We start from the raw sequence: 10,960 nt of genomic DNA on the forward strand, positions 1-10,960 counted from the left end.
TAACCACTTCAGCCCATGTCGTGGTGTTCGCCCGTGGGCTGATACTGATGGGCTCTGCCCCGTTTGACCGCTCTGCAACCGGGACATACCGAGCCCTAGCTCCTGTCCTGGCACCTGGCCCCAGCCGCGGGCTCTGCACCGCCACAGCTCCCTCCAGCAAGAACTGTGTGCTTCTTTGGGCCAGCACTGGCGTCCCCCAGGACATCGAGCTGCTCAACGACCCTAAGGCCATCTTCGCGTTGAGTGCAGACCCCCGGAACCAGCGTTGCTGCCGTCTTTGCCCCTGCAGAGGTGCCCCCCCCCGCCTGGCTGCAGCATTTTGGATGTGTCCAGCACCATGCAGATCCACGAAGCACCGTGCATGGTCCCTGAATGCCTACTGCAGCCCGTGTCCCCCTGCAAGCAGCTACACCCACCTACTCCTCCCCTTTGCTCTCCAGCTCCTGCCCACATCCCAGTCCTGGCATCAAGGAGGTGGGCACACATCCTGAGGCTGCCCCTCCCGGCCTCTCCTCCCATTACAGGCCTGTGGGGCCTGTTGGGGTGCCTGTGTCTTCCTCTCCGCTGCATCCCTGGCTCAGAGCCAGGCCGTGGGTGGCGGGAGGAGGCACGGCAGCACCTGCTGACCCAGCATTTTCCCAGCTGCACCAGCAGAGTTGAGCTGACCCTCAGGACGGCCGAGCGGAGCCATCGATATGCAGATGAGCCAGGAAAAATCAATGCTAATGAGCAGCATCAGCACTTCCAGCCCCTGCGGTTGTGCTCCCCTGGCTCTCACCCACCTCCAGCCCCTGCCCACTGCTGGCATCGGCCACGTGTCCCTATGCTGTGGTGTGACCCTGCCATGTGCCACAGCCTCATACTGCAGCCCCGCAGGAAGGTTCATGTACAAGGGCAGCACCTGAGGGACCCCAACCTCTCTAGAGTGCCCAGAGCTGGGGCACATGACCATCCCAGCAAGGCCTACGCTGTGCCAGACTCCTCCCAGGGCAGTGTGCCCTAGTCAGCCATGCTGCCGTCAGTGTCCTCTAGTCCTGGAGCTGACTCCACTCCTCAGACTCAGGGCTGCTTGTGGTGCACAAAAGCTTTGGCTCCCTGGTGCAGTGGGGCCATGTGCTTCCAGCTGAACCCTTCTGCACGACACAGAGTGGGGGAATCCTTGGCCCATGAATGCAGAGCCAGTTGTCAGGAACAGGGACCCACAGTAGTTCTGCACCTGCTGACTCATGCTTCTGCACAGCCCTCAGTACCCTGTGGTCAGCCAGTGGTGACAGAGGCACATCCCTGTGTGGTGCAGCTGATGCCCAGCTCATGTAACCCCTGTCTCTCCCAGTCCTGGGCAGCAAAGACCAGAAGGATGAGAAGCTTCCCCTGGTGTGCCAGATCAACTGGAGCTCCCGGACACCTACAGCTGAAGGCTCAGTATGGGGCTTTGGTGACCCTTGGCAGTTTGAATGAGAGCAGGACCTGCTCTGGGTGTCAGGAGGAGATCCCCTGTCCTGTCCATGCCACCATTCTCAGCACCCAGCTCTCAGCCATGGGGCTCCATGAGGCTTGCTGGCTGTCAGATGGAATGGTTTTGGGCAGCAATGTCCCACAGCTGCTCCTGCCCCTGGCCAGGCAGCACCATCCACACACAGGGATCCTGATCCTTGCACACTCTGGTATCCTGAGCTTGCCTGGTGTCACACTCCCCAGCTTGACCCACTATGGTCCATGGTACCCCATAGCCCAGTGACAGAGAGTGGGGGGAGGGATCTGGTACACCAGGAAAGCCTTAGCTCCCTGCTCCTGTGACAGTCAGAGCCAAACATTTCCCCTCAGCCACCCTTGTGTAGTTCTCCTAGGGCTGGCACTGCCCTATGGGGGCTACAGTGATGGGGTCCAAAGGGATGCCATGCACCCACCCCAGTGCTGGAGAGGGGCTAGAGGAGGCCAGCTGTACCCCCTTGCTATGGGGGAATTCCAGCCCGGTGCTGCTGCAGGTGTCTCCCTGCTCTGACCCATGGCCCTGCCCTGATGCCATCAGGTGGGCTCACTAGGAAATGATTGATTTCACTTGGCTAATTAGTGTGTGCCAGGACCTCAGTCACTGAGTAATTACCAGGTGAATTATGAACATGTCTGTGGCTAACCACACTTTAAGCTGAGTGTGTCCCTGGGGAGGGACTGGATGGATCATCCTCATCCTACACCAAAACTGCCATCCATCCTGCACCAACCCCCGACCATCAAGCTCCATTCTCTGCCACCCCCACTCCCTCCCTGCTCCATTCCTTGCCAGCCCCATTCTCTGCTTACCCTATTCCCTGCCTGTACCAAGCCCCTCTCATTCCTTCAGAGATGGCCACCTGCCCAGGACACATGGCCACTGGCTCTTCTGGCCATGCTCTGTCTTATCTCTCCCCTCTCTCCCATTCCAGGTTCCCAACTGGCTCCAGCAGCTGCTTCTTCCCAGTGTCCAAGGCTCTCACTGCAGGTTGGCTCCAGGAAAAGGAATGGGATTTCCCTGGCACCCCCTGACCTGACCCAACCAACTCTAGCTGCTCTGCCCATTCCTTGCTGGTTCTCTGCCTGGGTGCTGTGTCCTCGGGCACCTCCTCAGCTGGTGTCACCTCTGCCTGTGTTTCTCTCCCAGCCAAAGACAACAGCAAGTGAATTTTCTCCATGGCCTTTGTGAAGCTGATGTGACTGGACAGCACCATGCTGGGTGACATGGAGCATGACCTGGTTCTCTTCAAGGTGCAGGGCACAGGTGGACCCCCTCCGAAGAGGGATGGCAGCTCTCCTGGTGCACAGGGCTGGGGTCCCAGCACTGGTGGCATGTACTTAAGGTCTCTTGGGAGGTTTCCAGTTTCTCCCTCTCTCCTGTCCTCTTTGTCCTTGATGGTGGGAGCTCCCAGCATGGCTCCCTGCACACAACATCTCCATCCCTGCACTGCTCCCCTGCGAGTGACAGGTTTTGTTTGGGAGAAGGAAACCTAATTGCATCTGACTGGGGAGGGAACATTCCTGGGAAGGCGTTTGCTACCCTTTACCTCATTTCACCAGCATTTTCCTGCCTAAAAGGGCTCAGTTCTTCTGAGGGAGAACATGTGGAGGGACAAGGCACTGTTTGATCTGGAACACTGCAGCTAGCTCTGACCCTGGGGTATGAAAGACTCCATGAACACTACTGTCTCCCTTTATCTTGACATCCCCTCTCTGGGCTTCTGCTGGAGGGGCAAGCTGGTCCCAGCTGCATAGGTGACCCCAGGACTCTTTCTCAATGTGTTGACACTGCTTTAGGCATTCCTAACCAGCATCAGAGCTTGAGATGACTTTCCCATCACACTCCTTTGGCTGCTCTCATTTTTATTTGTTTCCTGCTGTTTCTGGTGACGTGGCAGCAGTTACTGGAGGTAGGTCCATCTCCCTTCCCATGTCCTGCACCTTTATGGGGTGAGCAGGTCTGTCTAGTACCTGCTGGCTTCAGCCAATACTCTGCATGAGCTTGGTGGAAAAATTCCTCCTCTTCATAGAATCATGGAATCACAGGGTGGTTTGAGTTGGAAGGGTTCTTTAAAGGTCATCTCGTTCCAACTCCTCAGCAGGGACAACTGCAACTAGATTAGCTCTGTCTATCAGAGCCCTGTCCAACCTGACCTGGGAGATGTTTTCAGCTATGGGGCATCTGCCACCTCTGGAGAAAACCTGGACCCGGGGTGTCACCACTCAACATAGAAATGTCTTCCTTATAATCTATTCTAAATCTCCCTCTTTCAGTCTTTGCTCAGAACTCTTCTACTGAGGTGAAAGGCTCTATCCCAAGATTGCCATCACCGTTCCTTGTCCTCTGTTCCTGTGGTGCCCACAGCCTGGTGAAAGGGACTGAGCCATGCCCCAGCAGAAACTGATATTATTATCATGTTCCTCCTCCCTGTTCCTTTGGGGAAAAACACCCCAATTTGTTACATGTCTGCCAAGCTGTTCACATGGTCCCCAGCTCTCCTGGGGACTGCCTCTCCTGCATCAGGATCACTGAGTGCTTCGGGCTGTGCCAGTGGTGGCCACAGCAATGAGATCAGACCCTGTGCATTTCCCACCTGGAGATGTTGTCTCTGTGACGGGCTGTTACTGCCCTCACTGAACCATCATGTTCTCCAGCATCTTTCACCCCTGAGCAAGTGACAGCCAGCAAGCTCCACTCTGGCTCTCCTGAGCTGACTCCTGCTCTTCCCGGCAAACACTGGAGCTTCATTCTGGGAGTCAGAAGCTATTTCATCTTTTTGTCTCTGTTTGCCAGAGGAATGTGAATTATGAGCTTTTAGCTCCTCAGACCTCTTGATCTCCTGCTGGTTGAGCGATGTCTGAGATGGAGCCAGTTTACTCTGCGAGGGCTGAGATGTCCTCAGAAGATGAGCCATGCCTCTTGTGCGTCAGCTGCCACTGTGGCTCTGCTTGGTGCAGAGAAAAGGCAAAAACAAACCATCCTGTGATCTCTGTCTGACCTTTTGCAGGAAGAATTTCTCAGGCAAGGTTGCAGGCAGGGGAGGATAAAGTTTGACAAGCCAAAAGGAAGCACTGGTGAGTTCATGGTGGCATGGCTGTGGGGTGTCATCACAAGTCCAGCCAGCACTGGGCATCTACCATGTGCCAGCCTTGCAAATGAGCATGGAAGGATCATTTAGAAAGTCACCCCAGGGAGCCCTCCTAGACTGCAGAATCCCAGCACGGTGGGGGTTGGAAAGGGCCTCTGCAGATCCTACAGCCCAGCCCCCTATGCTAAAGCAGGGTCACCCAGAGCAGATTGTCCAGGACTGCAATGTCCAGGTGGGTTTGGACTTTTTCCAGAGAAGGAGACTCTACAACCTCTCTGAGCAACCTGCTCCAGGGCTCCAGCACCCTCACAGGAAAAAATTTGCTCTTCATGTTCTGAAAGAACTTTCTGGGTTCAGTTTTGTGCCCATTGCCCCTTTTCCTGTCAATGGGCACCACTGAAAAGAGCATTGATCAGATCCTCTCTTGGGCTGCTCTGCTCCAGGCTATATAGTCCTAGGGCTCTCAGCTTTTCCTCCTCACAGAGATGCTCCAGGCCCCTCAACATCTTCATAGCATCTGCTGGACTCTCCACTAGTTCCCTGTCTTTCTTGAACTGGGCAGCCCAGAACTGGACCCAGTACTTAAGATGTGGCCTCCTGGGGGCAGGGTAGCAGGGAGGGGGGTGGGGGGATTAGAACCTTTTCCCAAAAAAAGGGTTTGACAGGATGATATTCGAGTGACTCTTCCACCCCAAACCATTCTGTTGTCCTATGATATGCAGTGTGAGTAGCCTAGAACCTCTGTGACTTTTTGTTGCTGCTGAGGATAAGGTCAGAATCTTCCAGGGTATCTCCAGGGTCACTCTGGGATTTAGCTTCATTTGTTCCCTGTGGACATGTGGTTCCCATCCTAATCTGTGTGATGGGACAAACAAGGCTCTGCCAAACTGTCTGGATGAGCCCAGCTGTGCTGCTGGAATGACCAGGAAAACTGAGAACACAACTGACCAGAGGTGTCTGGAAAAAACATTCGCATTCCTGTTTCGTGGTGCTGAAAGCTGGAGTGTCTTGCAGGAGAGCCAGGCCTGTGCTGGGAGAGCAGAGCCCCCTTGTGCTGTGAGTCCATGCTTCAGCTGGCATCTGTCCTAGGGAGCAGAATGAGACCCCTGGCTCTGCCACCTCCCTCCGCTCCATGTCCTGTGCACTGTTGTACTGGTTTGAGGCTAACTGGAATATTTTAATGAGATAAATTAGATTATAGGCTCTGAAAAAAAGAACAGTGGCAATGTCTGTTTCGCTCACAGGTTTGCTGAGACTTATAAAAACCAGAACACAAACATAGATAGGGCAGAGTCTCTCCCTGGCTCTGGCCGTGTTATTAACTCCTCTGCCTGGGTTTGTGTAACCCAACTAATAATTTTCCTTCTAACCTCCTTTGCCAATCCTTACAACCCACCTTGCATGTAAGGCAGACTCTGAGATAAGGGAGAGGGGTGGCAGGAAGGTGGAAGGGTGGTTGGGTGCCCCTCTCGGGGACTCTGACTGCTGGGAGGGATGTTGTGTTTCCATATTACTTTTAACTTGTATATTACTGTACATAGCTGCAAATATCTGCAATGTACTGGAAATATCTGCTTGTATATTGTGCTAAGCTGTGAACATAAACCTTCATTCCTTAATTTCCAGCCAGCTGAGTCGAGCCTGGGTGAATTCTTGTGTGTGGCAGGTGGGTGACTCCCAGAACCACTGTGCAGAGCTGCTGGGATGTGTGTCAGTGTCCCTGGAGGTGGTCTGTACCCTGCTCATGGTGAAGAGCTGTGTTGGGCTCTAACATTCAAAGGGACACTCAAACCTCACTTTGTCCACACTTTGGTGTCTTCACAGTCTTGCTTCTTTCTCTGCTGGCATTCCCTGTGTGGTGCCAAGCACTGGGTCTGCCAGTATGCCCAGTCTATGCTTCCTCATTGCTCTGTGCTTCCTCATCCCTGTGCCAGTGTGCCCATTCTGTCCTTCCTCACCATTCTGGTGCATGTCTGCTCTGTCCCTTCTCATCACTTTCCTCCCTCTGACCCTCCTCTTCACTTTTACCCCATCAGCCCATCCCAGAGCTTCATTTATGGCCAAGCAGCTGCCCCAGGTGTCTGGGATGTTCCAGCATCAGACTGAGGTTTCCACCTCTCATCAGCTAGGAAAATACAGATCAAATTCCCCATCTTATAGGGCTTCTGGCAGAGAAAATTAATTATATGGAGCATTTGCAAACAGCCCTGTGAATTAGTTTGCATTGGAATGAAGACATCCCTGAAGACATTTAGTGTTTTTATTCATCTTCCCTTTATCTTGGCGATCTTACAGAGCAGTAACATGGACTCCTCAGATCTCCTAAACGCTTTAAACGGTGCCACGATTTGTACACCGTCTGTAATTTAAAGGAATTAGATTGTAATTATAATCAGTTGCTGCAGATTGCTGCATCTGGTTGATTATGTGTGCTGGGGCTGGAGTCGGGTGAGCAGCTCACGAAGCTTGTACCAAGCTCTTGGGTTGCCGTGAGGTGATCATGGAGGGGCTGGTTGGCATGGAGCAGGAGCTCCACTGTCTGAGCCCCTCTGGCAGCTCTCTGGATGCTGCTTGGGCAAAGGGCTCCCATTTTGGGCAGAAGCGGTGGAAGATTCAAGAGCCTGAGGGAGCTGGGGCTCTGCTGCTTGGAGATGAGGAGATTGAGAGATGACCTCATCAATGTTTATAAATATGTAAGGGGTGAGTGCCAGGAGGCTGGAGCCAGGCTCTGCTGGGTGATGCCTGATGACAAGAATTTTTTACCTGTGAGTGTGCCAGAACCCTGGAAGAGGCTGCCCAGGGGGAGTGTGGAGTCTCCTTCTCTGGAGGTATTCAAAACCCACCTGGACATGTTCCTGTATGGTCTGCTCTAGGTGATCCTGCTCTGGCAGTGGAGTTAGACTGGATGTGCTTTAGAGGTCCCTTCCAGCCCCTGACATTCTGTGATTCTGTGAAGGTGGTAGGCTGTGAAGGGTTTGGATCCTGGCAGTGGCTTTGGAGCTCTGTGCCCAAAATGTTCCTGCAGGAACATGTCCCAGCCCTCACTCTGCTGTGTCACATCTCCAGCCATGTTCCACATTGGCACCCCAAGTACCACACAAGGGCAGGTGTAGTCCCTGCAGGTTCCTGTGCCCTTTTTGGGACCTCTACCATACCCCAACACGGGAACTGCAAATCCCCTCAAAGTCCTTCTGGTCCCCACATGGCTCTGTTGTCTTAGTGGGGGGGGACCGGGGCTTGGTAACAGTGTGGGGATGTGTGGTGGGTTAGGACAACAAGCCTTAAACCACCACAGGATGTAGTTCCCTCTTGCTGCTTTGTCCTTGCTGGTTTCCTCTGTTTGCTTTTTGGCTGCTATGAGGGTGGCATGGCTGTGTCCTTTACTGGCAGCTGGTATTGAGGTCCTCCAGCTGCTGGTGTGTCAGTGCCAGGGTCCGAGCCTGGCGAAGAGGTGTTAAAAGCCAGAGCTGGTTTCTAGAAGAAATCTTTCCTGAGAGGTAGATGCCAGCATTTAGAAAGTCTTGTAACACTGGAAAAATCCTGGAGGGATGGGGAAAAATTCTGTATTAGCTCATTTTTCAAAGCGACCCAGGTGACCCCTGCTAACTGCAGAGCAAAGAGCCCGACCATCCATCCCAGCTCAGCCGTGGAGAGGGGGCAGTCAACTCCCAGTTAGAGGGCGGAGTGTAATTAACGTTAATCAGCCCAGCTCTACTGAGCACGGAGTTTAATAACAAAAAATCAAATTTAGCTGTTACTTCATTGAAGTTACAAATGTGGCAGATGAAGATAAGTGACATAATAGGCGTGAGCAACAACTGGCTCGATCCAGACTCTGATTTGAAGTCAGCATCGTGGAGGTTTATTAAAAGAGCTTTTAATCTCCTTAATCCACATCTCAGCACCAAAAAGAAAAGTTATTGCAAGTGGAGGTCTATCATGCTGGGGTGGGCGTTTCTTTTGGGCCCCTGGGGATCAGCTCTTGGCTCAGACATCTCTGGATGTTAGCAAGTTTGCTGACTCGCGGTGGTGGCTGGTGCAAGGGATGGGGACAGGGCTGGGAGCAGAGCTGGGAGCTGCCGGCAGAGAGCAGCCAACAGTGACTGAGCAAAAAAATATCTGTCCCAGGATTTCTGTGCGGAGAGCTGTTAAGCAGAAACCTCTGGGGGGACACATGACGCCCAAGTGGCTGTTGGTGGATGGTATGGCGTCCTGCTGCCTGCAGCTGGAACCTGAGGTTGGAGAAGGGCTCTCTGGAACAGGTACCTGAGCATCAGAGGAGGGCTCACAAGAACTGCAGGAATGCCCCAAGGCTTAGTGTGTTTCGTAGGAATTAGCTCTATTTTGGCAGGTGGGAGAAGAGGAGAACTTGATCACAGATTTGCAAACCCAGAGGAGCAAGATGCTGGAGCATCTCTTGGTGCGCCAGGCACAGGCAGAGCGTGAGCCAGCACAGACTACTGGAGCTCACTGGGAACACAGTGCTGGAGGGTCACCTTGCTGCCCACGTGGCATCTGTCTGTCCATCTGTCCTGCCCCTTCGACAAGTGGCAAACAGGGCTGACACAGGCAGCTCTTGTCTCCTCCCAGGAAGCAGCCCTGAAGTACTTGCCCTCCACCCCTGAGGATGTTTGGGGTCTTCAACTCCTCTGAGTTGGGTTAGGGTCACATCACTCTCAGCCCCTCTCTGTGGTGTGCTCATCACCAGCCACAGCCACCTCAGCCCCTGCTCCTGCCCTGTGATGACCTCCCCAGTCCCGGAGCTGACACATCAAGCACAGGGGCAAGGCAGGAGGAGGGTCTGGGTTTCATAATGCCTGGAAATTTCCTCCTTATACCCTTCCTCATGCCAGTTCCTGAGGGAACTTGGGTTGTTTAGGCTTGGAGAAAAGGAGGTCAAGAGGAGACCTTCTCACTCTCTACAGCTCCCTGAAAGGAGGTTTGACCCAGGTAGGGGTTGGACCCCTTCCCATATCCCTGTGTGGTCTCACCTGCAGCTCCTGGCTCAGCCATCCCTCCCTGCCCACTTGGCTGGTGTGGCCCCATGGTGACACTTCCCAACAGCAGCTCTGCCATTCTGGGGTGGCTTTTCCTGGCCAAGCTGGAGCAAATGCAGTCCCTAGCACATGCCCAGGCGCAAGTGGCCTCACAGCCTGCTTCGGCAGACATGCCCCTGGCTCTGCTGCTGGGGTCAGCGCCGGAGCATGACTCACGTGTGACTCAGGCAGGAGACGCACACGAGATTGCATTTGGTGACATCTCCCTCTTAGCCTTTGTTCCCTGGCTGTGTGACTCAGTGCCAGAGGAAGCAGGAGCAGGAACTGCTGCTGGGCTCTGCTGGGCTGAGTGAGGAGATGCTGGGTGCTGTGGCATGGACTCGTGTGTGGTGTGGGTGAAAGGGATAGGTCCTTTGGTTGTGCCTCACTCCCACCCACCTGCCGCTCCCCTCCCACACGCCTGCCTTGCTGGGCTCCAGAAGCAGTGTCTGGCAGATTCCCCGGTGCCATTTCTCATTTCCATGCTCCAGCTGCATCCCCGGCGTTCTGCCTGGGGTCTGAGCATTCCATCCCAGGCTGCTCCAGCAGCTCTGCTGCCAGGAAGGTCTGCTGGGTTCAACTCTGGGCCTCTCACTCCAAGGGTGACATTAAGGTGCTCGAGCACACCTGAAAAAAGGCAGCAAAGCTGGTGGAAAGTCCAGAGCACAAATCTTGTGAGGAGCAGCTGAAGGAACTTGGGAGAAAAAGACGCTGAGGGGTAACCCTCTGGCTCTCTACAGCTCTCTGAAAGGAGGTGGGGGTCACTCTCTTCTGTTCTGAAGGACATGGTTTAGTGGTGACCTGGCAGTGCTGGGTACTAGGGTTGGATCCCATGTTCTGAAAGGTCTTTTCCAATCAAAATGATTCTATGATTCCATGGTGGCAGAGGCTGGTCAGGGCACGGCACATCCCAGGGGAAGTGTGGGGAGCACTCATTGCACTGCTCTCTGTGTACCCCTGATGCCATTGGCCACTTTAGACCCCCATTAAAGCAACACTGTTTTTTTCCTCTTGTGGGCAGCCTGATAGAGGCTGGAATATTTGAGCTGCTAATTCTTTTTTCACTGTAATTACCCAGCACATCCTGAAGCCAGGGAGACCCCGAAGTGGAGAGAGGATTTCCAGCCTCCACAGCCCTGAGTGGCCCTGGGCACAGGAAGCCTCTGCGAGGTTCAGTTCCTGCCCCTCCACTCCCTACTCCCTGAGATGCCTGCTGGCAGGAGAACCATGTCCCCCAGGACTCCCACCCAGCTGCAGGAGAAATCCTCAGTGCTCCTGGTTAACCTGGACAAGTGAGCAGCCCACGCAGTGATGGGCACTGATTTCAGTCTGGGAGCACTGAGG

This window comes from Pogoniulus pusillus, chromosome 11 (genome assembly GCF_015220805.1).
Source record: "Pogoniulus pusillus isolate bPogPus1 chromosome 11, bPogPus1.pri, whole genome shotgun sequence".
NCBI classification, from domain to species: domain Eukaryota; kingdom Metazoa; phylum Chordata; class Aves; order Piciformes; family Lybiidae; genus Pogoniulus; species Pogoniulus pusillus.